The sequence below is a fragment of the Dendrobates tinctorius genome, unplaced genomic scaffold (genome assembly GCF_039654945.1).
Source record: "Dendrobates tinctorius isolate UK_male_01 unplaced genomic scaffold, ASM3965494v1 ptg000010l, whole genome shotgun sequence".
NCBI classification, from domain to species: Eukaryota; Metazoa; Chordata; class Amphibia; order Anura; family Dendrobatidae; genus Dendrobates; species Dendrobates tinctorius.
The window spans coordinates 14,222,157-14,249,137 of record NW_027361678.1 but is presented as its reverse complement, the minus strand read 5'-3'; the positions used below and the strand labels follow the sequence as shown (position 1 = coordinate 14,249,137).

General features: G+C 46.4%; 1 long non-coding RNA gene across 1 annotated transcript; it reads right to left on the bottom strand.

The window, feature by feature from the left end:
* Positions 1-2,790: 2,790 nt before the first annotated feature.
* On the bottom strand, positions 2,791-26,981 carry LOC141097921 (uncharacterized). The gene is made up of 3 exons (XR_012234093.1): positions 26,899-26,981; positions 5,141-5,254; positions 2,791-2,872 (listed from the first exon to the last, which is right to left on the bottom strand). It is a non-coding gene; the product is annotated as an uncharacterized lncRNA (long non-coding RNA).

The following is a 26,981-nucleotide window of genomic DNA, read 5'->3' as shown; positions in this document are numbered from 1 at the left end:
GCCCAGAGTTTCACAACTCTGTATATGGGTCACTTTGAATATCACATTTAAAAACTACCTGGGAGAAATATATCATGTACAAGAGATGCATCAACTACTCATTCATTTGGGATGGCGCGATCAGCAAGAACGATCGGGGCCTGATGTTCATATCTACATACACTAATAGGTAGAATATCGGGACCTGATTATATCTAATAAGAATGGGAGAATAGTCACGAAGACCCTTTGTAATGATTCGGGTCTGGATTGGAGTCTTATTATTGCAACCACCAGGGGTAGAACAGGCAGTTAGTGTAGTCAGCGGGAAGCTAGAGGTAAGCACGCTGGAAACTGCAGTACAATGTAAGGGAGTATAAGCAGGTGAGAGAGCTAGACTAAAGGTTGGAAGCTCAAGAATATCACAAGGTCGCAAAGAAGGAAGTGCAAGGCCTGGCTTAAATAGGGCGCCCAATCAAGAAATCAAAGGATGGAGCCGATCAGGAATAACAGGCACTGGCAGCTGAGACAGGAAAGAGCTGTCCAGAGAGCGGAGCTGCTGCCTGGGCCCAGGAACTGCCGCACACAAGTCCTGACTCCCTGTCTCACCACAATGATACTCATCACAAGAAATGGCGTCCTGGCATTCCCTTTAGCCAGTATAAAAGGATACAGAGGAATTGTACACAGAACTCTGCTTACATCCAACAGAGAGAAGTGGAAAAGCTGGGAATCCAAGAAGAGCAGCGACTCTGCCCATGACAGGGCCGTTAAACCCACACAAGTAGACTTGCCACAGAGAAGAAACCAAACAATAGGCAACAATTCCCTGTTGGATAGTAACTTCATTATAATGCACAACATAATATATATGGGATTTATATGATTGTTTTTTATGCCTTCCATCATGCTATTTCTTTGTGTACACTGATAGTCACTATGGTTACCTATGTGCGGCACCGTGGGCACATGCGGGCCCACCTTCCTCTCTCATCCCTAGTATCGCCATCTTCTGGTCCAGCTCCACCCACGTGTTGCACATGGGCGGGGCTTCTGATCACATGATCGGAATGCCTCGGTGACGCGCTCATGGATGGGTGCGATGGACGGGCAGTGAGCATCCACATGCGCCAATCCACACAGGCTGCACATATCCCTCTATGAGGGATAGAGGGGGATTATATGCGAGAGTCGATATGTATCCCCCAGGATGCGGACACAGCCCTATTAGACCCGCTAGAGTGCCTTGTATTCACAGCAGGAGCCTGTGTGTCACAAGGCAAAGTAAAAGTAAGTGTGGACCTGGTCAAACTAGTTGGCCAAGGCAATGTTCAGGAAAACCTGGTAAGAGATTTATTTTTGAAGCGGACTACAGGATGGTAGTGGGGTGGTCCGTTTCCACCAATCCGGGTCTTAAAAATGGCCATGGCCACAGATTCCTGTTAAAAACCCTGCAGTATAGGGTTTGGGTGTGTCAGTGCTTGTTTGCAAGTAGCAGAGCAGATGGCTCTGCAGCATCCAGCCTGTGTGAGGTGACACAGAGCCCAGAGCAGCAAACGCCTGGCACCCCACAGCGTGAAACGGTGGTACATTCGCCCTCGGCAACCGGTCTCATGTACGGACTGTTGTGACGCCCCGGCTGTGATCCGGAGGATACCGTGTGCTGTGCACTCTTTTAGTTTTTGGACATTAAACACATTTGCTGTGAACTTTCCTGTGGTCCCTGCCTGTCACACTGCACCAACCCCGCTGCACTACAACTCCTATGAACCCTTGTGGTTCATTCCTCATTGATCACATGCAGATATATAATGATGCTGGACCCACGTGTCAGCCCCTCCCCCAGAAGAAGTCTTGTACGCTGAAATGTAGGTAGGCACTCTCTCTTGGTAAACACTTGATATAATTTTTGTTATTATTTCATATGTCTACTTTCAGTTTGTGACATTATGTATGGCTTATACCTTACCATAGCTCTACTTTATATTATTGTTTATACCACTTGCCATCCACTTGTCGTCATCAGTTACAGCTTTACTTTCTCTGACCTTATGTGTTTACCTTGTTCAGACTTGCATCCATTTGTTAATTACGGTATGGCGCCATCTTATGGCTAACTTCGGTATTTCTAATGTTTTTAATCAATAAAATATTTTTGATCATATATTACTCGAAATTTCGGTCATTCGCACCATTTTCTATATGATTTTCATTTGTGTGGTGCATATTTTCAATCCTCTACTTGTTGTATTATTGCATTTCCCATGTGATGCCATTTTTTGTTATAACCATTTAGATGGTGTAGTCATTATTGACAGCAGCATTTAAGGGGTTAAACAGCTATAGTAGGTACCAACACTGACTGTTTGTGATGCAGCAAGTTGTCAGCTATAGTGTACAGCCGACAGCTGCTGGATTGTCACCTGCATGAGGATGCTAGTCTCTTGTATCGCCGGCCAGTAAAAAGACGTATTGACATTCACTAAGAGGTTAAACTACAAATTGAATAAACTCATCTCCTTTGGGTGAGAATATGGATTTACATTGTTTTCTGCATTCTTTCGCACTACTCCTCCCCAGCGAGGCTGACAACCAGAAGCTGTAAGGGCGGAGGGCACAGCAGCAATTCTCCATGCTTTTATCTACAGGCTGCATTACAGCGCTAGGCCTACTACTACTACAAATATACGGTGGGCACCTGGGTCTACTAACCTTCTCTGCCCATCCACTGATGACATACCAACCTGATGTAGCACCTTTTCTGCCATATACAGTGGGTACAGAAAGTATTCAGATCCCTTTAAATTTGTCACTTTGTTTTATTGCATCCATTTGGTAAATTCAAAAAAGTTCATTTTTTTCTGATTAATGTACGCTCTGCACCCCATCTTTTCTGAAAAAAAAATACAAATGTAGACATTTTTGCAAATTAAACGCAGGACTGGTCAGTAGATCCTAGGTAAAGTACAAAAACGTGGAAGCTGGCAGCATTATCTCGGCATGAATCGCTTATTTCCATGCTAATCCGCAGACAGACTTCTGGCTTCTGCAGGTGTCCGATTCATTCCCACAGTCCTTCCCCTAATATATAACTTCATACTGAGGGACAGATCATTCTAGATGGGATGATTCTGCTCTGAGACACAAGAACCTGAGGAGATCATCTCAGCCCAGGACACTAGCCGCTGGCTCTCTCCTATTGCCGCATGTTAGGTAGTGCAGTCCGGAGGCGTCTCTGCCCAGATCTGTTCAATGACGCAGGTGACATTAGATGGAAACTACAATGTCTACCCGATCCTCAATGTGTCGCTGGCTCCCCCCTGTGGTGGATGAGCAGAATGTACTTTTTCACTTCACTTCCTACAGGATTTATAGGTTCATGGCCTCCTTATGGCGTCCACACCAGGCAGACATGCTGCGGATCCTGGGGAAGAAAATCTGCAGTGCAGGAGCAGCCAAGAGATGGAGACTTTATCTCATCAATTCGTGCCATGAACAATGATACTAAAGTCTGATAAACAAGCTATAGAGGGCACCATCTAATGGGATCCACCTGCTGCATGTCAAACAGAAGGCTCATAAAAATGTACAGAAAAGAAACATGCCATATGAAACGGATCACCATAAACGTATCACATTTTAGTCGACATGTTGCTTATCATATATGCCCTTGTGTTGGTTTTGATTAGGTCTTTGGTATTATTACAGCATTTACGTTGTATTTATATACTTTCCTTGCATATACTTGTTGGATCATTAGCTTTGGTTCATACAGCTCTCTTGTGAGTTGATATACACTTGTCATTTCATGACTTTAAAATTGTTTGTGGCTAACTTGTGTTACAAAAAACTGTGATACTTTTAGGCTGTGTTCACACGTAGCATTTTTTTGCGTTTTCGCGGCGTTTTTAAATGCGCGATTTTGCCACGAGAATGCAAAAAAAAAAAAGCATCCCATGGGATTCCGCAACGCTGTGCTAATGCGCATTGCGGAAAAATACGCAGCATGCTCATTAATTTTGCGGAATCACGGCGATTCCGCTCACATAGGAATGCATTGTTCTGCTTACCACCATGCGAAAAGTAAGCAGAACATTTGCGAATGGTACCCAGGGGGTGGAGGAGAGGAGACTGTCCTCCGGGCTCTGGGTACCATATCCCTGTAAAAAATAGAATTAAAATAAAAAATCGTCATATTGTCACCTTCCGATGTCCCGCGCAGGGTTCCCAGGCCTCACCGATGCTCCCAGCAGGTCCCGTTCCCAGTGATGCATTGCGATAATGACCTTTGATGACGTCACGGTCTCGCGATACCGTAGCGGTCTTGCAAGACCGTGACGTCATCAAAGCTCATTGCCGCAATGCATCACTGGGAACGGGACCTGCCGGGAGCATTGCGATGATCGGGAACACTGCACGGGACGCCGGAAGGTAAGAAAAACACGATTTTTTATTTTTTTAATTATTTTTAACATTAGATCTTTTTACTACTGATGCTGCATAGGCGGCCTCAATAGTAAAAAGTTGGTCACACTCGTCAAACACTATGTTTGACGAGTGTGACCAACCTGTCAATCAGTTTGCCAAGCGATGCTACAGATCACTTGGAAAACGCTAGCATTCTGCAAGCTAATTACGCTTGCAAATCGCTAGTTTTTCCGCGGGAATTAGGCGGAAATTAAAATGCGGTTTTCTCACATATTTCCCGCGGAATGGAATTCAGGAATTCCCGCGGCAATTCTGCAACGTGTGCACATAGCCTTATGGTGATCCCTGTTTCATATGGCAGGTTTCTTTTTTGTACATTTTTATGCATATATTAAAGTCACAATAATTCAATGGACGCTGTACCTAGCATGAAACATTCAGAAAGTGACACAAATCCCACCTCAAATCCGCACTGAAATTCACAGCAGGGTGGACATTCTTAAAGGAATAGTCCAGGAATAAAAACCTGGCAGTCCTGTCTACAGGCTGTCTCTCCTACTGCATCTCAGCTTCAGTTAGATTGCTGGGAATTGTTTGCAGTACCAGTCATCAAGTCATGGCCTGAGGACAGGTGAGGCAGCATTTTAGAACTTGACGGAAAGACAATAATAACAGTTCTAGTAACGGCTCGGTCCTCCCCCACTGTGTGATCTAGGCCTCCACCGTCACTGACCTGATGGGTGCACACCTCGCCTCTACATGGATTTGGCTGGAGCTTGCCAGGTGAGATGCCAAAGAAATTAATCCATTCTTTCACTTTCCAGGAAAGAGGGGTCTGCTGGACGGTCTATAGAGAGGGGACAAACAATGCTCGTCAGGCACAGATTAGTACACAACACACAGAGCATTTTAGTGACCCAGCTGGAGATGGCACGCGGGCATTGGCACAGTGATGACACCAGTGTGAGAACAGCCGACTGCTGCATTGCCGCACTGTCGTCATGACCTAGGGTAGCACCACACACTGAGCATACACTACATGGAGAGGGGCATCGACCACCTCTTATTCATGGCATTCAGGTTTCTCGTTCAGCCCCATCATACCGGTATATAACACCAACCCCATTGAACCTGCATCACACCCAGGCTGTAACACCAGTGCCCCATGATCAGCCACACTACCTGAAATATAGGAAAGGTGGTCCGGTGCATCACACATCGCTGTATCAAAGCGCAGAGTTGTATACACCAGGTCTACATCAGGGAAGACGATCCTAATATAGGACCAGTGAATCCCCCGCACCCGGGGCACTATTGCATGGAAACCAGCAGTGGTGAATAGGCTATATAGCAACCTTAAATGCGGAAAACATGGTCATATTTCTGTCCAGCAACTACAGTGGCTTGAGAAAGTATTCACCCCTTTGGCTTTTTACATATTTTGTTACATTACAACCAGTGTTTAAATTCTTTTGTAATCCGATTTGTGTGTGATACATCAGCACTAAATAGTCTATGTTAGTGAACATAGAGAAAATGAGAAAATATAGGCATGAATTAAAATTATGGGATCAAATAACTAAAAATTGTCATGTGCATATGTATTCACCCTTTTTGAAATGAAGCCCCTAATAATTTCTGGTGCAAGCACTTCCCTTCATAAGTCCCATTTTTAGTCAAAGGATGTCCCCCAGTGTGCAATCTAAGTGTCACATGTCAGTCAGTATATACACTACTCTCTCTGAAAGGCCACAGAAGGTGCAACACGAACAACAAGAGGCATCACTAACTAAGCACCAACATGAAGATCTAGGAGATCTCCAAACACCACCATGAAGGCCAAGGAGATCTCCAAACAACAACAAGAAGGTCAAGGAAACCTCCAAACAACACCATGAAGGCCAATGAGATCTCCAAACACCACCATGAAGGCCAAGGAGACCTCCAAACAACAACATGAAGGCCAAGGAGATCTCCAAACAACACCATGAAGGCTAAGGAGATCTCCAAACAAGAACAAGAAGGCCAAGGAAACCTCCAAACAACACCAAGAAGGCCAAGGAGATCTCCAAACAACACCATGAACCATCAAGGTGCTCGCTAAACAAGCCAGGGACAAAGTTCTTGAGAAGTACAAGTCAGGGTTGGGTTATACAAAAAATCTCCCATTCTCTGATGGTCCTCTGGAGCACCATCAAATACATTAACATCTAATGGAAAGAACATGGTACCACAACAAACCTACAAAGAGGGCACACACCAAAACTCTCAGCATTTGCAAGGGGGGCATTAATCAAAGTGGCAACACAGAGACCAAAGGTAGCCCTGAAGGAGCGGCAAAGTTCCCAAGCATAGACTGGAGAATCTGTCCAAAAGATCACGATACGCCGTACACTCCATAGAGGTGGCCTTCATGAAAGAAAGGACAGAAAAAAAAGCCTTAGCTTACCCACAAATTGTATTGATTTTTTTTTTAGTTTGCCAAAAGACGTGGGAGACTCCCAAAATGTAAGGAGGAAGGTGCTGTATTCAGTTGAGGCCAAAATTGAACTTATTTGCCATCAAGGTAAAAACGATGACTGGCAGGAAACTAAGACAGCGCATCACCCCAAGAACACCATCCCACAGTGAAACGTGGTGGCAGCATCATGCTGTAGGGATGTTTTTCGGCAGCAGGGACAGGGAAAATGGTCAAGTCGAGAGGGAAGATGGATGGTGCCAAATACAGGGATATTCTTGTTCAAAACCTGTTTCAGTCTGTCAGGGATTTGAGACTGGGACGGATGTTCACATTCCAATAAGACAATGACACAAAGCATACTGCTAAAGCAACACTCAAGTGGTTTAATGGGAAATATGTAAATGTTCTGGAGTGGCCGAGTCAAAGCCCAAACCTTAATCCAATGGAGAATCTGTGATTAGACTTGAAGATTGCTGTTCACCAGAGGAAACCATCTAACTTGAAGAGCTTGAGCAGTTTTGCCTTGAGTAATGGTCAAAAATCCCAGTGGCAAAATGTAGAAAGCTCATAGAAATTTATCCAAAGCGGCTTGTAGCGGTAATTAGAGCAAAAGGAGGCTCTATAAAGTACTAAATTTATGGGGGGTGAATAGTTATGCACACTGAAGTTTTCAGTTATTTAGTCCTATTCGTTGTTTGCTTCATAATAAAAAGAAAACCAAATGTTCACAGTTGTCGGCATGTTGTCTACAGGAATTGATGCAAATCCTTAATAATACATTATAAACTTATCACTCTCACCCATAAAGCTCTCCACAGTTCGGCACTCCTTACATCTCTTCCTCATCTGTCTACCACCCTACTGTGCTCTCCACAGTACTGCACCCACTACACCTCCTGGTTGAACAGCCCTGCACCCCATACACAATGGTTGCACATGCAATTGGAAGAGTGTTTCAAGTGGGGTACTACAAGGCTCTGTCCTGGCACCAGTGTTGTTCAACATTTTTTTTTAATTCGTTTATTATAAACAACAACAAACAGATGTACACATTTTGTAAATAACCAATGCAATGTATACATGATTATCATAATATCTGTAAAGGAAGAAAACCAACAAGTTTGCATATTGAGTTATTTGTACAGATCTCAATTTCACAGGTCCTCACTCTCTTGTGAGATAATCTAGTATTTACAAGAACCCGTTATTCATCTATACAAATGTTTGGCTATGCATAACCCAGAATGATACATTACAACCAACATATCTTGCATATACAAAAAAACTATTACTCCTACCCTGCTGCCAAAACACCCTCCATAGCACTGATGACATTATAAACCTATAAAGCAGTGGTCCCCAACCTTTTTTGCACCAGGGACCGGTTTCAAGCAAGACCATTCTTCCATGGCCCGGCAGGGCGGGGATGGAGGTGTGGCAGGAGCGGGGCTTTGGTCATAAGGGGGCGGGGCTATGGACACGGTTGTAGTGTAGCAGTGCATACTTATAATTAAATAACATTTATAATGTGACTCAACTCACCATAGGTTTTGAATAAGTGCTCCATCACCCCCTTCTCCCCATCATTGCCTTCACCCCATCACTCCCTTCTCCCCATCATTGCCTTCACCCCATCACTCCCTTCTCCCCATCATTGCCTTCACCCCATCACTGCTGTCTCCCCATCATTGCCTTCACCCCATCACTCCCTTCTCCCCATCATTGCCTTCACCCCATCACTGCTGTCTCCCCATCATTGCCTTCACCCCATCACTCCCCTCTCCCCATCATTGCCTTCACCCCATCACTGCCTTCTCTCCATCACTGCCTTCACCCCATCACTGCTGTCTCCCCATCATTGCCTTCACCCCATCACTCCCCTCTCAACATCATTGCCTTAACCCCATCACTCCCTTCTCCCCATCATTGCCTTCACCCCATCACTCCCTTCTCCCCATCATTGCCTTCACCCCATCACTGCTGTCTCCCCATCATTGCCTTCTCCCCATCACTGCTGTCTCCCCATCATTGCCTTCACCCCATCATTGCCTTCACCCCATCACTCCCCTCTCCCCATCATTGCCTTCACCCCATCACTGCCTTCTCTCCATCACTGCCTTCACCCCATCACTGCTGTCTCCCCATCATTGCCTTCACCCCATCACTCCCCTCTCCCCATCATTGCCTTCACCCCATCACTCCCTTCTCCCCATCATTGCCTTCACCCCATCACTCCCTTCTCCCCATCATTGCCTTCACCCCATCACTGCCATCTCTCCATCATTGCCTTCACCCCATCACTCCCTTCTCCCCATCATTGCCTTCACCCCATCACTGCTGTCTCCCCATCATTGCCTTCTCCCCATCACTGCTGTCTCCCCATCATTGCCTTCACCCCATCATTGCCTTCACCCCATCACTCCCTTCTCCCCATCATTGCCTTCACCCCATCACTGCTGTCTCCCCATCATTGCCTTCACCCCATCACTCCCTTCTCCCCTTCATTGCCTTCACCCCATCACTGCCATCTCTCCATCATTGCCTTCACCCCATCACTCCCTTCTCCCCATCATTGCCTTCACCCCATCACTGCTGTCTCCCCATCATTGCCTTCTCCCCATCACTGCTGTCTCCCCATCATTGCCTTCACCCCATCATTGCCTTCACCCCATCACTCCCTTCTCCCCATCATTGCCTTCACCCCATCACTGCTGTCTCCCCATCATTGCCTTCACCCCATCACTGCCTTCTCTCCATCACTGCCTTCACCCCATCACTGCCTTCTCTCCATCATTGCCTTCACCCCATCACTGCTGTCTCCCCATCATTGCCTTCACCCCATCACTCCCCTCTCCCCATCATTGCCTTCACCCCATCACTCCCTTCTCCCCATCATTGCCTTCACCCCATCACTGCCATCTCTCCTTCATTGCCTTCACCCCATCACTGCCATCTCCATCATTGCCTTCACCCCATCACTCCCCTCTCCCCATCACTGCTGTCTCCCCATCATTGCCTTCACCCCATCACTGCTGTCTCCCCATCATTGCCTTCACCCCATCACTCCCCTCTCCCCATCACTGCCATCTCTCCATCATTGCCTTCACCCCATCACTCCCTTCACCCCATCATTGCCTTCACCCCATCACTCCCCTCTCCCCATCATTGCCTTCACCCCATCACTGCCGTCTCTCCATCACTCCCCTCATGGCCTTTTCCTCATGTCCCCATCTCCTCCAGGGCCAGGCTACACAAACACAGACCAACACACACACACACACGTACACACACAGACACACAGACAGACATACATACACACACACATTATACATACACACACACACACCACCTCTCTCCTCTCACCTGTCCGCAGCATCGCCCGCGCTTCCTCGCTCTGACACAGCAGCGGCCGCGCTCCTCTCTGTCAGTCAGAGACAGGAAGCGCGGGCGGCGGGCAGGAAGCTGGACGCAGTGGACGGGTCCTTGCAGCTCCGCTCCTGCTATTCCCTCTTGCAGGCAGCGGAGCTGCTTGGATCGCTCCCTGCCCGCCGCTAAGAACTGCTGCGCGCCGCCCCAGCCCCCGCTACGCCACTGACCGCCCCTGGCTCCCCTTGTGTCCGCGGACCGGCAAGGGCACTGCAGCGGCCCGGTGCTGGGCCGCGGACCGGCGGTTGGGGACCCCTGCTATAAAGTATAAGTCAATATATTTTTCACTACAGCTATTATGCTAATAATAGACCACTATCTACGCATTGTTATAGTAAGGTGAGATGTATTCCATACATCCCAAATTTTATTAAAGGGGTTGTCCGGGCTTTTCACATAATCTCGGTACATATCTGGGCTGCAGAATTATGACAATAAGTAATTTACTTTCTGTCACTAGTTTGCATGTTTTTCTAGATATTCTGAACAGAACGTCCGGGGGGGGTGTTATGGCATTGAAATGAGAACTAGTTGTAACCTCCTACTCTACTCCAAACATGCCCTCTATAGCAACAACCCCACCCTCCATAGCTACAGGCCCTCCCCGTCCACATGAAGCAGCCCTCATCACACAGTAACGAATTCTTCCCCTCCAGCAGCCTCAGTGCAGAGAGCTGCTCCTCCCCCAGACACACGCTGAACAGTGTTCTATGGAAAGTGAAAGTAGTGAGGAGTGAAAATCGTCCTGTATTCTGGGCCACTCCATGATTAAAATACATAACTCATTATCAGTAATTCCTTCCCTCACTGTCCCAGGCTGCTGGCAGCAGTGAGAACAGACTGTGATGGCCAGTGATGGGGGTCTGCAGCTTCTAATCTGCACAGGGGATGGCAGTCACTGATGTAATCTGTTGTGTGACAAAGCCTCTGCTGTGTGAATGAGACAGCTCTGTGTCACTGATGTCTTCACACAGCAGCAGATTTGGTGCAGTGGCCATCACTGGCCATCACACAGTCTGTTCTCACTGCTGCCAGCAGCCTGTGACAGTGAGGGAAGGAATTACTGATAATGAGTTATGTATTGTAATCATGGAGTGGCCCAGAATACAGGACGATTTTCCCTCCTCACTACTTTCCCTTTCCATAGATAACTGTTCAGCGTGTGTCTGGGGGAGGAGCAGCTCTCTGCTCTCTGCACTGAGGCTGCTAGAGGTGGATGATTTGTTACTGTGTGATGAGGGCTTCTTCATGTGGACGGGGAGGGCCTGTAGCGCTGTGTAGGGTGGAGTTGTTGCTACAGAGGGCATGTTTGGAGTAGAGTAGGAGGTTACGACTAGTTCTCATTTCAATGCCATATCACCCCCCCTTGGATGTTCTGTTCAGAATATCTAGAAAACCGTGCAAACTAGTGACAGAAAGTAAATTACTTATTGTCATAATTCTGCAGCCCAGATATGTACTGAGATTATGTGAAAAGCCCGGACAACCCCTTTAAACTTCCCCAAGCAACCCCTATTGTACAGTGTCCGCTCGTAAGGTATAATTGAATTTACTAGTTCAATCCAAGCTCTAAGAGAAGGATGTTGATTAACCATCCAGTGTAAGGCCAATATTTTCCTGGCTAAAAAAAAATTTTGACGTGGGTCCCCATATCGCTTCCTCCAGCACACCAAAACAGACATACCAATGGAGTGAGAGGAATAGGAGTACCCATGAGGGAGGTTTCAACTCGCTCCAAAAAGATGGAATAGTTGGGCATCCCCACACCATATGTATAAAATCCGCATGCATTGTATGACATCTTAAACATTCTGAGGATTGTGACTACCCCATCCTAAATAGCCGTTGTGGGGTCAGATATGACTGGTGCACTATATACATTTGATTCCTTTTATTATTGGCTGATGGAGACACCCCGGTTGGAGAACCAAGCATCTCCTCCCAATCTTCATTTTGGATATCTGGAATTAGAGACTTCCACCTCTCCCTTTGACTATAAAGCAGAGTCAGAGCCCGCAGACAACATATAAGTATATAAGGTAGAAATAAGACCCTTGGGGGCCTTGTGATTTCAGAATTCCTATCAAAGGAAAGGACGATATTGCTTGGGTCATATTTCTGTTACGCAAGTGTGATTGAATTGCTGATCTAAGGGTGGTTTCACATTTGCGTTTAAGGCCGCAGCGTCGGCCTGCGCACGGCCGCCGCTAAGCCCCGCCCCCTGCCGTGCCTCCAGCAGTAGCTCCGCCTACGGACGCATGACGCTGCATGCGTCCTACATCCCCTATCTTTAGCACTGGGGACGCAGACCGTGCGCAGGCATGCGTTTGCAACTTGGTTGCAATTTGGTGCGCTCGGCCCAGCGTCAAAAGGACGCATGCGCCGCCAAACACATACCTGCGCACGGCCTGCGTCCCCAGTGCTAAAGATAGGGGACGCAGGACGCATGCAGCGTCATGCGTCTGTAGGCGGAGATACTGGCGGAGGCACGGCAGGGGCGGGGCTTAGCGGCGGCCGTGCGCAGGCCGACGCTGCGGCCTTAAACGCAAATGTGAAACCACCCTAAGCTGTAGGTATCGAAAAAATTGGGACCTCGAGACACCGTGTTTAATTTTCATTTGCTCAAAGGACATTAGGATCATATTATTCATTAATTGAGGAAACATTATATGAGATCCAGAATTGAGTGGACGAGTGCTTTTTTAGCACCTGGAAATAGGAATTATTTACCATAATGGCATTTCAGCTATAACGTCAAAGCGAACTACTCGTTTAAGGCTGGTTTCACACTAGTGTACGATCGCGCAACGCATCGTGCGCACGCGCAATGTCCCCCTATCTTTAACATGGTGATCGCAGGCTCTTGCCAATGTACGCGCTCTTCGGCGTTCAGCGTGCACTGCGCATTTTACAGGTGTGCGCCCAGACGTGCCGTACGCTACATGCTGCATTTTTTTTTCCGGCAGCATCGTTAAAAAAATCGCGTGTGCGCTCGGTGTGCGCACAAAAATAGCATTACAGTCTATGTGGTCACTGACGAGCGCTTGGCCTTGTGCGCGCACGCGATTTGAGTAAACAATGTCTAGACACTTGTCTAGAACTCCCCCTAAACAAGCAACATTGTTTTTGAGGACTGTACATAAAAGAAGGTGTCTTCAGGGTCAGACAATTACTCTACATACAGCCTTGCAGAGACCAGACAAGCATTCTACAAGAGCCTTCTACCTGTGGATTCAAGTTTCAGGAGCCAAAATGTGAGTATTCTTAAAAATAATGTCTGTGTGTCCTGTAAAATTTATTATGTACTAATGTATTTTTCCAGATCGGTGTATTCGCCATCTCGGCAAGAACTGGCCCAAGCTGATCGTGAGGTGAGAATCTTGCTGCCTTTTGGTAAGTATAGCTTCCTCTAGAAATGTGTTTTAATTTTTTCTTTCTTTACAGACATCTGACATGGGCAGTGAAGATGGAGTGCGGGAGCAGTCTGAGCGGGAGCAGTCTGAGGATTCTGAGCGGGAGCAGCGTAGTCAAGTCGTGGCGAGGCGACGCAATGTGAGTATATATATATTTTTTTCTGTCTTTCTTTCTTTTGCTTCTTTTCTGTTTCTTTTTGTATCTTTTCCATACTTCTAAACATTCTATATATTTTTTTCTAGCATCCACAGCGGGATGACGAAGTCTACATCAACAATGAGCACCTCATCCACCTCGTTGAGGAGCGCATCCCGTTGTGGGACAGCCGTGACCAGCAGTACAAAGACACAGTGGTGACCCGGCAGCTCTGGAATGAGGTGGCCGCAATGATGATGGATGGCTGGGACAGCGCCTCTGCAGCTTCAAAAAGGGCGTTCAGTAAGTATAAAGATGCTCTGTGATACAGCATTTATTTTTGGACCGGATGGTGCTGATGTGTTTTTTCCAAGATATATTCTTGCATTAAACACACCAATGCCTGGTGGAAAACTGTGATTGATATGTGTCTTGAACCGCTGCATTGTTTTTTGGACCTGACGGTGGTGGTGTTTTTTTGGCAAGATATATTCTTGCATGAAAAGCACCAATGCCTTGTTGAAAACTGTGATTGATTTGTGTCTTCAACTGCTTCATTGTTTTGTGGACCCGATGGTGCTGGTGTTTTTTTGGCAAGAGATATTCTTGCATGAAAAGCACCAATGCCTTGTTGAAAACTGTGATTGATTTGTGTCTTCAACTGCTGCATTGTTTTTTGGACCTGACGGTGGTGGTGTTTTTTTGGCAAGATATATTCTTGCATGAAAAGCACCAATGCCTTGTTGAGAACTGTGATTGATTTTTCAACTGCTGTCTTGATCCTGTTTTCACTCTTGTTCCTGATGATACTGTTGTTTTCGCTGATACATACGCCACACTCCACAGTCACCAGGTGGTCTACAAAAGAAAGGCGGTCACAGGCTGCAAGTAGGTCGGGGCAGGATATGCCTGTGCCAAAAAAGAAGAAAAAAAAACCAAACTTTGTTTGACCATCCACCGTCTCCTTCTAATGTGTCTCAACCTGCCTCAATGTCCATTCCAGAGCTCCCTTCCCCGAGTACTTTTGTCACCCCTTCTCCTAGAACCCCTTCCTCTACCTCCAGTCGTTCCTCGTCTCTCCACACACCCAAACTATCCCAATCTTCCCCCAAACGTCTTTCATAATAAAATTTTTCTTGTTTCTTTTTGGTTTCAAAATAAATGTGCACTTGTGCTTTCAAAAAATTGATAGTGGTTTACTGTGTCTATCGCCGACTACACACACTGCGCCGTACACTTAGGGTTTTAGCAAAAACATATATCTCCATTACTGTTTCTTGTGTGACACTTGTTTCTTGTGTCAGTCTTGGAGATATGTGTTGTCAACAAACCAAAGCTACATGACTTTCCTTTTCCAGAACAGTCTCTACATTCTAGGAATATTGCACAGAGTGCATCCAGCAGGGTTCCCCAACTCCAGTCCTCAAGGTCCAACAAAAGATCATGTTGTATGGAATCCTCTGTTTGAAAATTTTTAAGCAACAATGGATTTCATTACAACATGATCTGTTGTTGAACCTTGTGGAGTTGGTGAAGATGTAGATATGTTTTGTCAACGAAACCAATCTCCAAGACTGACACAAGAAACGTCGGTAATCGAGATATCTAGTGTATTGCAAACTGAATAGAGTTGGTTTCCCTAACTACAGTGTTCAAACCAAACCAACATAGCATGTTTTTAGTAATTACATTGGAGTTTCAAAAAAAAAATTTAAACATGATATGTTGGTTGACATTAGGAGAAAAGTTTTAAAACCCTTGCTATAGAGGATGGCGTTGAGTGCAAGGTATATCTATTGTTCTCATTTAAAAAATGCAAGGAACTATAGATATACCTTGAAAATAACCACATAATCTATATAGTCACCAACTCAGGAGTATTAGTGAATTCATGATGCACAAAACACAGCATCATAAATTCACTGATACACATGGCTACTTGGTAATGGTATTGGGAGTGTAAAAACAGAGAATGCACTCAGTACAGGTATCAAAACGTTTTTTTTTATTAACATACAAACAACATGCAAGACAAATTTTTTAAACCATTTGCTCTTGCCATTCCACCCGTCCTACATCTGAGTTGAAGTAGGCCGCAAATTGGTCCCTCATTTGGCCATCTTCAACAGATGACCTGAGAGGGTGCTGTGTAAATTCAGGCAATAGATTAGGATCAACATCATCAAGATCAAAGTTCGGGTGCTCTCGAGAAAGTACAAAGTTATGTGGAACAACACAGGCCTTGACCACCTCATCCACTGTTTCCAGTTTCAGATTAATAGCTGTGCCAAGAATGCACCATCTAGATACAAGTATACCGAAGGCACACTCTACTGTTCTCCTGGCCCTGGTCAGCCTGTAATTGAAAATTCTTTTTTGTAGGTCCAAGTCCCGGCTGGAGTAGGGTTTGAGGAGGTGTTGGCACATCTGGAACGCTTCATCACCAACCATTACAAATGGCTGTGGCGGACCTTCGGTGTTGGGAAGAGGCCGTGGCATGGGGAAATTAAAGTTGTTGCCATACAACCTCCTGCCCATGTCCGAGTTCTTAAAAGCCTGGGAGTTATTACCACGGCTAAATGTCCCAATGTCCACTGCAATAAACTTACAGTCTGCATCCGCAATGGCCATCAGTACAGTAGAAAAGTACTTTTTGTAGTTAAGAACTCGGAGCCTGTTCTTTTGGGCTTGATAATCCTGATGTGTTTCCCATCCACCGCTCCCAAACAGTTAGGGAAATTGCATACAGTCCAGAATCTTTCAACGATGTCCAACCACTTTTCTGCGGTTGGCATGGGCATGAATTCGGGACAAAGAACGTTCCAGAGAGCCCGGCAGGTGTCCGCTACAATTCCAGACAACGTGGAGATTCCAATCCGGTACTGGAAGTGCAGTGAGAAGAGTGTCTCTCCAGTAGCCAGGAATCTGTGACAGAAAGAAAACAACAAAATTAATATTCGTGTTTATGTAATTTTTTTACACACGTTACATTAAAAAAAAAAATAAATCTGCAGCCTTTGTTTCAATACATGGCATCCAAAAATTAACGCAGCTTGTAGTTACCAACATGGCAGAACTGTAATTCTGCCAGATTTGGAAGAGTACATGTCACAACCAAGAAAAATCAGCAGGCATTGGTTTAGCAAAACTACGTACCTTAATGTGACCAGGAGCCGTTCCTCAGGAGTAATCGCACGCCAAAGCTGCGTGCCCTGTCTCCGGATGACTTATTTTACCCGAACAAGCAAATAGTGAAATGTTTCTTGGGTCATCCGGGTATAGTCCGTAAATTTCTCCGGGTTTGCCTGGAGCTCGCTGTAGAGGGTGTGGTACGCTCCACGGCTCTCCCGGAGTTCCATAATGGGATGTATCCACATACGCCGCCGCTGCCGTCTTCGCTGCCTCTCTCTCTCCCTCTGTTCATGGCAAGCAACGGCATAAGCCTGAGCCATCCTCATGTCCAGATCCAAGTCAAAGTAAAAGTTCTTCCAGCGCAGATCCATGTTTCTCAAGTCAAATGCAAGCAAATGTGAAGAATTCAGGTGTAAACAGGGTATATATAAAGAATTTCCATAGACACGCCCACTGGTGTTCCATTGGTGGAGTGTGTTGCAAGAATTTTTCAAGGATTTTTTCTCCAGTTTATTGCGCATAAAAAATGCAAACGCATGAAAAACGCTTACAAACGCATAAAAACGCTGCGATTTTTTGTTATGCGCACAATAATGCTACAAAATAACGCACCGTTTACCAGTGTTTGCATGCGCTTTTGACATGCGTTTCATGTGCGCTCCAAACGCAGCGCAAAAAAATGCTAGTGTGAAAGTTGCCTAAGGCCTGTTTCACACAAGTTTTTTCTGTCAGTTGCAGTCCACCAAAATAGCGGAAAACGGATCCACCTGCGTATGGACATCAACGTGTGACACTGGACCGTTTTTTTGACGGATCCGGCGAAGGAGGAAATTTAAAGGAACTGCTGTCTGGGGAGGAGAGAGAGATGGATGATACTTACCTTTCAGACACGGCGATCCTGACGTTCTCCCGTCCGCGTCCAAGCGTCGCTCGTCGGCGCCAGCAGGAAGCGCCCGACGAGAAATGGAGCTGCGCGATAAGCTATGGACAGCGGGGGAGCCGGTCGGAGGTAAGTATCACACATAGCGATATCGCTAGCAATATCGCTGCTGCGTCACCAAATCGGTGATGCTTTAGCGATATTGCTAGCAATATCGCTATGTGTAAAACCCCCTTAAGAGAGACGTTAGGTTTGTCTACTTCTAAAAACCCCAACAAGCAATCAGTCCCTGCAGCATGAGCCAGATGGCTCTCCGAGTTAGGCAAACATCTACTCAGGGCTCTGACTTGCCCAGCCAAGTAATATAAAAAGAAATCCGGCAATGTCGCCCCGCCCAACTGTTTAGACCTATGTAAGGTAGACAATTTGAGTTTAGGTATAGTCTTCTCCCATACAAAGGATGAGATTAATGAATTTAGGCCTGAGAAAAAAGATTTAGGGATCAGTACTGCACTATGTTGGAGGGAGTAACTGAGTTTGGGGAGTAGGATCATTTTACTATTCACATGATCAGGCTTTCTCGTAAATACATCAGTTAGGACTGCTCTAAGATGGGTATACCTTGACGTTTGGTGGAGCGGCTTAGTATACCTCAGTATACGTTTTTTGTGAAAAACGTATCAACTAAATACCGTTTTGTCGTCATATTTTTACTAGCACTTGCTGTTTACTGTTACTTTTTTACAACAGAGTATTTTTACGCTTGTTTTAGGCTGTGTGCCCACGATGCGATTTTTAAACGTTTTTGCCGCGATTTTAGGCGCAAAAACGCTGCAAAACGTTTAAAAATCTTGTACAGAACGCACCCCATGCATTCCTATGGCATTCCGCACATGCTGTGCTAATGCGCTTTTTTCCGCGGCGAAATCGCATCGCGGAAAAAAATCGCAGCATGCTCATTCTTTTGTGCAGAATCGCAAAGAATTGCCGCGATTCCACACCCATAGGAATGCATGAGAATCGCTTACTTCCCGCATGTGGCTATGCCCACCATGCGCGAAGTTAAGCGTCTCATGTGTGGTTGGTACCCACGGTGTGGAGGAGAGGAGACTGTTCTCCAGGCCCTGGGTACCATACCCCTGTAAAAAAAAAGAATAAAAAATAAAAAAAAAATCGGGGTATATTTACCTTCCGACGTTCCGCGCTGCATTCCCGGGCCTCAGCGTTCCCAGTAATGCCTTGCGGCAAGGTCCTGAGATGACGTAGTCTCGTGTGACTCTAGCGGTCTCGTGGGATCGCTATAGCAACGCGAGACCAACGTCATCACAGGTCTCGCAAGGCATTACTGGGAACGCTGAGGCCCGGGAATGCAGCGCGGGACGTCGGAAGGTAAATATACTCCAATTTTTTATTTTTTTTTATTATTTTTTACATTCTATCTTTTACTATTGATGTCGCATAGGCGGCCTCAATAGTAAAAAGCTGGTCACACTTGTCAAACACTATGTTTGACGAGTGTGACCAACCTGTCAATCACTTTCCAAGCTATGCTTCAAATCGCTTGGAAAGTGCTTGAATATCGCATGCGAAAGTCGCGGCAAAATCGCGAACATAATCGCGGTGAAATCGTGCGGGAAAAAAACGAGCGATTTCTAGGAAGGAGTCCGGTTTTCAGGGTCCGGATTAAAACGCTACGTGGGCACATAGCCTTACTGTGTTTTTCTGTGCTTCAGTCTTTTGGTGGTGTGAACACTGTCATACAGATGTGTTTGCAGTGTGCACGGCCCATGTGTGTTTTTGAGTCTCATTTTAATCAGGGTTGTTCAACATTTTTATAAATTATCTAGATAAGGGAACTGAAGATATACTGATCAAATTTGCAGACAATGCAAAGCTAGGAGGGATAGCTAAAGCTGGAGTCACACACAGCGACTCACCAGCGATCCCGACAACGATATCAACGTGTCAGGATCGCTGGTGAGTCGCTATGTGATCGCTGGTGAGCTGTCACACAGACAGCTTCAGCAGCGATCAGCACAGCGATGCCGAGCGCGCGGCATTGCTGTGTTCGCTAGTTACCGGCGCGCTGATGCAGAGAGCTGGTAACTAACGTACACATCGGGTATCCAAGGGATGTGCGTCCCTTAGATACCCGATGTGTACGTTAGATACCAGCTCCCTGCATCAGCGCGCTGGTTACTAACGTACACATCGGGTATCTAAGGGATGCACGTCCCTTGGATACCCGATGTGTACGTTACCAGCAGATCGCTGGTCTCCCGCCTGTCACACGCAGCGATGCGTGCTGGCCAGCGGGAGACCAGCGACAAAAGAAATGTCCAGCGGTTTCCTACAGCGATCCCGGCAGGGGGGCCGATCGCTGATCGCTGTCACACACAGCGATCTCGCTGGTGAGATCGCTATTGTGTCACAAAACTTGTGACTCAGCAGCGATCTCGCTAGCGAGATCGCTATGTGTGACGGGGCCCTAACACTAGAGAAGACAGAAACAGGATTCAAAAGGATCTAGATAAATTTTAACAATGGGCAGCAACTAAAAGAATGGTATTTAACAGGGAGAAATGCAAGACTCTACATCTGGGCAAGAAAAACAAAAATTACATCTATAGAATGGGAGAAATAGAACTAAGAAATAGCACATGTGAAAAAGACTTGGGTCTACTAATAGATCACAGACTGCACATGAGGCAACAGTGTGATGCAGCAGCAAAAAGGTAAACACAGTTCTAAGATGTATTAAGAGAAGCATAGAGTCTAGATCACGTGAAATCATTTATCCCCCTCTACTCCTCCTTGGGTCAGGCCTCATCTGGAATATTGTGTCCAGTTCTGGACACCACATTTTAAAAAAGACATTGAAAAACTGGAGCAAGTTCAGAGAAGAGCTACCAGGATGGTGAGCAGAATGCAAAGTATGTCCTAGGAGGAACGGTTAAAGGATCTGGGAATGTTTAGCTTGCAAATAAGAAGGCTAAGAGGAGACTTAATAGCTGTGTACAAATATCTGAATGGACATGCTCAGAAAAAGAGTGAATAGCACCTCTAAAAATCATACAATGATCTAATGCCGCTAGAAAAAAAAATATGTAACTGAACATGAGGTTCTTAGTTTAACATTATTCAGGATTGAGAGTCCTCAGTAGTTGATACCTTTTAATGGCTAATTGAAAAGATGGTAATACATTGCAAGCTTTCGAGACTACTCAGGTCTCTTCATCAGGCTAGACTAATACAAAATCTGAAGTCACATATTTATGCACAATACAGCCTAGAAAAAATGCAATAGATAAGACAAGTGACGTGAAGCAGAACTATCAATATGGGAGAGGGAGAAACATAAATATAAACATTGGACCAGTTCATAGATAAGGAGTCTGGATGTTTTATGGTCCTCTGATTGGGGTCTAGTTCTGTGTTGCCCCGCAAGGTTTTAAAAGGAAATTCCTTAATTGATGTAAAAAGACATAAATCCATGCGACACATTCATTCCAGCACTGAGAGTGTCAAAGTTATGACGAACTTTGACACTCTCAGTGCTGGAATGAATGTGTCGCATGGATTTATGTCTTTTTACATCAATTAAGGAATTTCCTTTTAAAACCTTGCGGGGCAACACAGAACTAGACCCCAATCAGAGGACCATAAAACATCCAGACTCCTTATCTATGAAATGGTCCAATGTTTATATTTATGTTTCTCCCTCTCCCATATTGATAGTTCTGCTTCACATCACTTGTCTTATCTATTGCATTTTTTCTAGGCTGTATTGTGCATAAATATGTGACTTCAGATTTTGTATTAGTCTAGCCTGATGAAGAGACCTGAGTAGTCTCAAAAGCTTGCAATGTATTACCATCTTTTCAGTTAGCCATTAAAAGGTATCAACTACTGAGGACTCTCAATCCTGAATATTTTTCTATCCACTGGCTAACACGGTACAAAGATATACATCTTTCCTGTATCAAAATGTAGTTTAACATTGTGATCAGACTGTATGAAGCCCACTGCCATATCATGGCAAACCTTGTAGCGGACCTAATGGAGCGGAGCCATGTGCCGACCACCACCACAGCAATGCACAGGCAGGGCAGACGGCCCGGTGTCTTCAGACCACGTCACCCCACCAGCACAAAACTACAGCAGCAATGGCAGCCACACAGCACCAACACCAAATGAAAGGAGTCCCCATCGGAGCGTAGCCATGCGCCGACCACCGCCACAGCAGCAATGCAGTGGCAGCGCAAATGGCCCTGTGTCCCACAGCACCCATGCTGCAAGACAGAGTCCCCATGACTCCAGACTGCGCCCCGCCCCACCAGTACAAAACCACAGCAACAATGGCCGCCACACAGCACCACACCAAATATAAGGAGCAATGAAACTCACCTCTATCAAGCTCTTCAGTGAGAGCATAAATGGGCTAGACCACTTACTTTGCAGTCTTCTGCTAATTAAAGTCACCTGTGCCAAATGGGAGGAGTGCAAATCCAAAGAAAAAAAAAAGGACAGACCATATGCTGAGAAAAAGAGTTGACAGCACCTCCAAAAATCATACAATGATCTAATCTATATAACTGAACATGAGGTTCTTAGTTTAACATTCTGATCAGACTGTATGAAGCTCACTGCTACGTCACGGCAAACCTCGTAGTGGGTCCCTACCGCCTTAATGGAGTGGAGCCGAGCCACGCCGGCCACTACCACAATGGATGTCACAGCGTAGAGGGATCATCATTTTCATTTGCACATGGAAACACGAGAAGCAATGGAATGAAACTGAAAGGGGGAAGATACAGATTAAATATTAAACTTTTTGACAGTGAGTGGAACAGGCTGCCATGAGAGGTGGCGAGTTCTCCTTCAACTTAAGTCTTCAAACACAGGCTGGACAGACATATGTCTGAGATGATTTAGTGAATTCTGCATTGAGCAGCGGGTTGGACACAATGTCCCTTCCAACTCTAATATTCTATGATTCTATGATCCTCCCTTGTCTGTAGCCGTCCTCTCTGCAGTTCTGCATCCCCTACATCTGCCTACCACCTACCTGCCCTCTCCACAATTCTGCACCCCCTACATCTCCTCCTCATCTGCCTACCACCTACCTGCTCTCTCCACAGTGCTGCACCATCCTACATCTCCTCCTTTGTATCTGTCTACCACAGGGGTCCCCAACCTGTAGCTCGGGAGCCACATGTGGCTCGTGCTTCCATGAATTGTGGCTCATTAGTACATTTGCTCCAGGTCTAGCAAACAGGTATGAAGAGCACATCTCAAACTGCTGAATTTTGTGAGTAGCCCTGCACAGAAGAGCAGATCTGGATGCACATATACTGGTCTTAAAGGTTTCGATTTAATTTAAGTAAGGTATGCTGGAGACAGGATGATACTACCTGTGAGAGGTGGTGCCTGAAACTGGATGGGAGGATACTGAATGGGGGTATTGTGGGGATCACACTGCTTCGGGGTGATTTCTGCGGAAAAGCTTTTTTTATCATTATACCCATAATGGGGGCTCTGGTTGCCACTGCTGTGAGGGGGAAGGGAACTGGATGTGGCTCACGACCCTCTCTCAGAGCTGAAATTAGCTATCTAGGTCAGAAAGGTTGGGGACCACTGGTCTACCACCTACCCATCCTCTTCATATTTCTGCACTGCCCTACATCTCCTCATCTCTACCTTACTACCCATCATCTCCAGAGTGCTGAACCACCCTACATCTCATCTCTGTCTACCACCTACTAGTCCCCTCCACAGTGCTGCACTGTCCTACATATCTGTCTATCATCCCACTCATTTTTTACACAGTGGGGTACCGCCCTACATCTCCTCATCTGTCCACGACCCTACCCATCCTCTCCACAGTGCTGCACCGCCCTATATCTCCTTCTCATCCATCTACCACACTAAACATCCTCTCCATAATGCTGCACTGCCCTAGATCTCCTCATCTATCTACCACCCTACCCATCATCTCCACAATGCTGCACCGCCCTACGTCTCCTCCTCGTCTATCTACATCCGTCCTCTCCAAAGTGCTGAACCACCGCACATCCCCATCTCTATCACCTTACCCGCCCTCTCCACAGTGCTGCACTGTCCTACATCACCTCCTCATCCATCTACCATACTACCGTCCTCTCCACAGTGCTGCACCACCCTACCTGTCCACCCCACAGATCTGCACAGCCCTACATATCCTCATCTATCTACCACCTTACCTATCCTCTCCACTATGCTGCACCACCATACATTTCCTCATGCATCTACCACCCTACCCGTCCTCTCCAGTGATGCACCACCCTACATCTCCTCCTCATCTATCTACCACTCTACATCTCATCGATCTACCAACCTACCCATCTCTCCACAATGCTGCACTACTCAACATCTCATCTATCTACCACTCTACCTGTCCTCTCCACAGTGCTGCACCATTCCTACATCTACTCATCTACCTACCAACTACCTGTCCTCTCCACAGTGCTGCCCTGTCCAACATCTCTTCCTCATCTACCACCGTACCAATCATCTCCACAATGCTGCACCACCATACATTTCCTCATTCATCTACCACCCTACCCGTCCTCTCCACAGTGATGCACCACCCTACATCTCCTCATCTATCTACCACTCTACATCTCATCGATCTACCAACCTACCCATCTCTCCACAATGCTGCACCACTCAACATCTTCTCATCTATCTGCCACCCTACCCGTCCTCTCCACAGTGCTGCACCACCCTACATCTACTCCTCATCTACCTACCAACTACCAGTCTTCTCCACAGTGCTGCCCTGTCCAACATCTCTTCCTCATCTACCACTACCATCCTCTCCACAATGCTGCACCACCCTAAATTTCCTCCACATCTATCTACCACCCTACCAGTCCTCTCCAAAGTGCTGCACTGTCCTATATCGCCTCCTCAGCTGTCTATCAAACTAATGAATTCTCCACATTGTTGCACCACCCTACCTGTCCACTCCACAGTGCTGTACAGCCCTACATCTTCTCATCTAGAGTAGGAAAAAAGTATTTAGTCAGCCACCAATTGTGTATGTTCTCCCACTTAAAAAGATGAGAGAGGCCTGTAATTGACATAATAGGAAGACCACAACTATGTGGTCTACCTATGATGTCAATTACAAGCCTCTCATCTTTTTAAGTGGGAGAACTTGCACAATTGGTGGCTGACTAAATACTTTTTTTCCCCACTGTATCTACCACCATAGCAGTCCGCTCCACAGTGCAGCACCACCCTACATCTCATCTGTCTAGCACCCTACCCATCTCTACACAATGTTGCACCACCCTACATATCCTCCTATCTGTCCACTCCACAGTGCTGTACAGCTCTACACCTCCTCCTCTTCTATCTACCACCCTACCCATCCTCTCTACAGTGAAGCATCGCCCTACATCTCATCTACCACCATATCCATCTTTCCCCAATGCTGCACCACCCTTCCCGCCCACTCCAAAGTGCTGCACCACCCTATATCTCCTCATCTATCCACCACCCTACTCGTCCACTCCATAGTCCTGCACTTCCCTTCTTCTCCTCCTCATCTATCTACCAATCTACATCTCATCGGTCTCCCACACTACTCATCTCTCCACAATGCTGCACCACTCAACATCTTGTCATCTACCACCCTACCCGTCCTCTTCACAGTGCTGCATCACCCTACATCTACTCATTTACCTACCAACTCCCTGTCCTCTCCACAGTGCTGCACTGTCCTACAGCTCTTCCTCATCTACCACCCTACCCATCCTCTCCACAATGCTGCACCGCCCTACATCTTGTCTTCGCCTGTCTACCATCCTACTCATCCTCTACAGTGCTGCACTGTCCTATATCGCCTCCTCATCTGTCTACCAAACTATCGAACTCTCCACATTGCTGAACAACCCTACCTGTCCACTCCATAGTGCTGTACAGCCCTACATCTCCTCATCTACCATCCTACCCGTCCTCTCCACAGTGCAGTACCGCCCTACATCTCATCTGTCTACCACCAAACCCATATCTTCTCAATGCTGCACCACCCTACATCTCCTCATCTATCTACCATTCTACCCGCCCTCTCCAAAGTGCTGCACCACCCTACATCTCCTCATCTATATACCACCCTACCCATCCACTCCACAGTGCTGCACAGCCCTACATCTCCTCTACTATCTACACCACCCTACTTGTCCTCTCCACAGTGCAGTACCGCCCTATATCTCCTCAACTATCTACCACCCTACCCATCCTCTCCACAGTGCAGTGCCGCCCTACATCTCATCTGTCTACCACCATACCCATATCTCCTCAATGCTGCACCACCCTACATCTCATCTATCTACCATTCTTCCCGCCCTCTCCAAAGTGCTGCACCACCCTACATCTTCTCATCTATCCACCATCCTACCTGCCCTCTCCAAAGTGCTGCACCACCCTACATCTCATCTATCCACCATCCTACCCGTCCTCTCCACAGTGCAGCACCACCTTACATCTCATCGGACTACCACCTTACCCATTTCTCCACAATGTGCAACCACCTGACATCTCCTCATCTATCTACCACCCTACCTATCTTCTCCACAGTGCTGCACCACCCTACATCTCCTTCTCATCTTCCTACCACACAACCTGTCATCTCCACAGTGCTGCACTGTCCTACATTTCTTCCTCATCTATCTACCACCCTACCCATCCTCTCCACAATGCTGCACCGCCCTACATCTCCTCCTCGTCCGTCTACCGAACTACCCGTCCTCTCCAAAATGCTGCCCTGACCTACATCGCCTCCTCATCTGTCTACCAAACTACCGAACTCTCCACAGTGCTGCGCCACACTACATCTCCTCCTCATCTATCTAACACCATGCTTTCCATTCTGCAACTGATTGAACACTAACATCCTCAATAATGCGAACCTCACACAGAGACTTAAAGGAATATTTCCATCTGCAATATCCTAATCCCAATATGTAGCAAGTGTAATAATAATACTAGCAAATACCTCCAATTAGAAATGAAGTATAGTTTTTCTGATTCGCTATGTCTCTTTCCTCATGTGCAGGCATTGCAGAACCTTAGGTATCC